Here is a 4,824-nt window from a genome sequence, read left to right as displayed (position 1 = left end):
GCTTGTGTTGCCTAAATGAAGGAAGGATTCATCAAAGGCGATAAAACTAAACACATATCTCCAAAGTTTTTCAGCGCACATGAGCTTCAGAAGGTTAAAGTTATTGAAGTAAGACAAATCCGTTCTAATGAAAATCTGGCAAACTTGTTCACCAAGTCTCTACCAAAGTGCACGTTTCAGAAGTTAGTGCAAAGTATCGGATTACGTCGACTTACCAAACAACTAAGTTTGGAAAATGTGGAATCAGGGGGAGATACATCTCAGGGGGAGCATCCATGATACATGCTTGTTGTACTCTTTTTCCTTTGATTAGGATTTTTCCCACTGGGTTTTTCCTATCAAGGTTTTAACGAGGCAACATAAGCATACTTAACACTATATCAACAATCCAGGTAAAGTTGTACTCTTTTTCCTTCGCAATGGTTTTTTCCCACTGGTTTTTCCAAGCAAGGTTTTAATGAGATAACTAATGTTGATATGTGGGCATCCAAGGGGGAGTGTTGAAAATATCAACATTGTTGACAACGTTGGCTGATAATTGAATGCCCACAAATGGATTTTCAACATTACAGACTAATGAAAATATTGGCAGTAGACTTTGGAATTGTAGGAATCACATTTTCAAAGTATATGTTGTAAATTGTGAATGTATAATAAATGGGTTTGATCGGAGCTGCTCTATAAATAGAGCGCTCCGTATGCCTGCAATAACATACAGAGAGAAAACAGAAGAAAGAAGGAAAGTTCAATAAGATCATCTATTCCTCCCTCTTTAATTTTCCATCCCCTTGTGTTTTCATTACAATGTGATATTTTATATCTGCTTCGCATCTACCTAAAAGGTTATCTCTCTAACTTTGATATATTTATAACACAACTACATTTTTTATATTTTATATGAAACTTCAATAAAGTGATAATTAAATCTTGGATAACTCAGGGTAAATGTTTGGTATTATATTTGAATTCAGTTTTTTTTTTAACTCAAAAACACTTTTTTTTAAGTTTTAAGCTTTAAAAACTTATTTGGTATCACTATTTTAAAAAATTGAACTCAAACTTAACTTAAAAAAAACTTCATATTCTCTAAAAACATCAAAAATGAGATTTTTAGGGTCTTTTAAACTTAAAACTCACTTATTTATTTTCTCTCACCTCCTTATTTTGAATCTCTCTCTCTCTTTTCTTCTTTCTTTCTCTTTCCCTCTCCTCTAATCCGCTCTTTTCACTCTCTCTCTCTCACTCGTCCACTTTATCTCATCTGACCCTTTTTCTTCTCTCTCTCTTTGATTTATTTCTCCGGTTTAAGTTTTAAGATTTAAAATTTTTTAAATCTCATACCAAACAAGTTGTTTGGTCTTAAAAAAAAAATTCAAGATATGATTCTGAGATATGTTTTGAGAAATAATGAATTTTTTTAAATAGAATACCAAACCGGCCCTGACATTCTGCATCCTCAAGTTTTTTGTGTAATTGTAACCTCAATCCCTTACACAAACTCTTATTGTAGTTGTAATTTCATATATTCATTAGTTAAATTGTCAATTTGACTGTTAACTAATGGTATGCCTACTGCGGATCTCATATTTTTGCTAATGTGCTTGTCAAATTTTTCCATGTGGACAAACGGAGAGATCACCGGCGTTGGAAATGAGATATTTTCATGGCTTAGTACCGCCTTCTATAGTGGTCGATTGGGGCGAAACTTGGGTGGGTTATGCTTGGCTTGAAGAGAGTTGAACCTAAGTGGTGGCATCGCCTTAAACTGTCGTAATCGGCCTAAAAATTGGTCAAAAAAATGCCCAAAAGACCGGGGTCATAGACCGTGTCAACTTGAAACTTCTCTTCTTCTACAGTACAGAAGGCCAACTTCATTGTTGTGATCCAGAAAGGGAAGATAGCGGAACAGGGTTCACATAAACGAATTGGTTTCGTTAGGGTGCAATGGAGCGTACTACAATCTGATAAAACTACAAACTGGAAGCTCACCTCCAAGGTGAAACCAGAGAAATGCTAACAAAGTATTTGAGCATGTTGCATTGTGATATGTAGATTGCCTTTGTATAGTTACCTCAAATTTTATTAAATATGAGAAGGAATTTGAATGTAGGTTGTACTTTACATAGCATATGAAGATAATATTATACACATAGGCTTGATATAAGAAATCCCATTGCAATTTGTATCCGTGTTATGAGAAATTATTTTAAACTTAAATTCGACCCATTAACTTTTCGTGTCAAAATAGATAAACTCAAACTCATTTACAAATTTAAAGTGTCGTGTCGTGTCATGCTTACTCACTTTTCTCTCTCTCGTCAAGTCAACTAATCAACAAAATAATATCGAGTTTTGTATAAATAAAAATAAAAATCTTCTAAAACTACAAAAACTTCAAGTGTAACACATTACATAACCAAATCTCCAAACATATCATATGTCACTATCGTGCGAAACTGTGTCAACTTATTATGAACTTGACTCTGTAAGGTTTAACCCAAAACCATTTTCCGGGTATATTTGCATCATATAATTTAATTAACTCATCGTATATAATTTTGCCAGGTCTACTAACAAGCACATAAATTCATGGTCAAATACCAACCTAATGTTCATAGTACTATTTTAAGTAAAGTAGTGTTACACTTATCATTTGCTTGCATCATCACTTGTATTATCTTTCTATTAAAAGTAAGGTCTACCAACGCATATTGATCTCATCTCTATTATTTATTTTTCTTCCTGAGCTTCATTATTATTTATTTCCAACCCATTTATTTACCCACTCACACACACACACACAAGGTTTTTAAAATAAATGGTATATAAATAGAAACATATTCGACAGTGCTGTGGACTTGGGTTGGACCAATTGACCAGGTCAGTGCGTTTGGAAAAATAAACAACATTGCGGTGTTACAAATCTCGGTCCTTGGGTGAGCAGGATTGTGAATTGACTAATATTACATTGTCTACAGTCGATCACCAAAAATTGAATAGAAAATATTTTTGGTACAAAAAGCTGGGACTAATATCTTCCTTCCTAATTTAAAAAATAGCACTGAATGCAAATCAACAAAATAAAAATAAATCACAAAAATTTGAGCAATCAATTTACGCATGGACTTGTATTCTTGAGTCGTTGATGGTAAAAACTTAGCAATTTCCTTGGAGTTGTGTGTAAGGGTTTTTTGCTTCATTATTTAAAGGGATTAGTCTTCTTCTACCAGACATCTTGGAACCTTCCTTCAATCCTATTTTTAAATCACTCAAAAACATCCAACTACATTTTTTATATTTTATATGAAACTTCAATAAAGTGATAATTAAATCTTGGAAAACTTAGGGTAAAAGTTTGGTATTATATTTGAATTCAGTTTTTTTAACTCAAAAACATTTTTTTTAAGTTTTAAGCTTTAAAAACTTATTTGGTATGACTTTTTAAAAAAACTGAACTCAAACTTAACTTAAAAAAATGTATATTCTCTAAAAACATCAAAAATGAGATTTTTAGGGTTTTTTAAACTTAAAACTCACTTATTTATTTTCTCTCACCTCCCTTCTTATTTTGAATCTCTCTCTCTTTTCTTCTTTCTTTCTCTTTCCCTCTCCTCTAATCCGCTCTTTTCACTCTCTCTCTCTCACTCGTCCACTTTATCTCATCTGACCCTCTTTCTTCTCTCTCTCTTTGATTTATTTCTCCGGTTTAAGTTTTAAGATTTAAAATTTTTAAATCTCATACCAAACAAGTTGTTTGGTCTTAAAAAAAATTCAAGATATGTTTCTGATATATGTTTTGAGAAATAATGAATTTTTTTAAATAGAATACCAAACCGGCCCTGACATTTTGCATCCTCAAGTTTTTTTGTGTAATTGTAACCTCAATCCCTTACACAAACTCTTATTGTAGTTGTAATTTCATATATCCATTAGTTAAATTGTCAACTTGACTGTTAACTTATGGTATGCCTACTGCGGATCTCATATTTTTGCTAATGTGCTTGTCAAATTTTTCCATGTGGACAAACGGCGAGATCACCGGCGTTGGAAACGAGAGATTTTCATGGCTTAGTACCGCCTTCTATAGTGGTCGATCGGGGCGAAACTTGGGTGGGTTATGCTTGGCGTGAAGAGAGTTGAACCTAAGTGGTGCATAGCCTTAAACTGCCGGAATCGGCCTAAAACTTGGTCGAAAAAAAATGGCCAAAAGACCGCGTCATAGACCGTGTCGAACTGAAACTTCTCTCCCTCTACAGTACAGAAGGCCAACTTCATTGTTGTGATCCAAAACGGGAAGGTAGCGGTACAAGGTTCACATAAACGAATTGGTTTCGTTAGGGTGCAATGGAGTGTACTACAATCTGATAAAACTACAAACTGGAAGCTCACCTCCAAGGTGAACCAGAGAAATGCTAACAAAGTATTTGAGCATGTTGCATTGTGATATGTAGATTGCCTTTGTATAGTTACCTCAAATTTTATTAAATATGAGAAGGAATTTGAACGTAGGTTGTACTTTTACATAGCATAAGAAGATAATATTATACACATAGGCTTGATATAAGAAATCCCATTGCAATTTGTATCCGTGTTATGAGAAATTATTTTAAACTCAAACCCGACCTATTAACTTATCATGTCAAAATAAATAAACTCAAACTCATTTACAAATTTAAAGTGTCGTGTCATGCTTACCCATTTTTTTCTCCCTCGTCAAGTCAACTAATCAACAAAATAATATCAAGTTTTGTATAAATAAAAATAAAAATCTTCTAAAACTACAAAAATTTCAAGTGTAACACATTACATAACCAAATCTCCAAA

The sequence above is a fragment of the Malus sylvestris genome, chromosome 3 (genome assembly GCF_916048215.2).
Source record: "Malus sylvestris chromosome 3, drMalSylv7.2, whole genome shotgun sequence".
Lineage (NCBI taxonomy): Eukaryota > Viridiplantae > Streptophyta > Magnoliopsida > Rosales > Rosaceae > Malus > Malus sylvestris.
The sequence above is the reverse complement of the archived record's forward strand: the minus strand, read 5'-3'. Positions refer to the sequence as shown.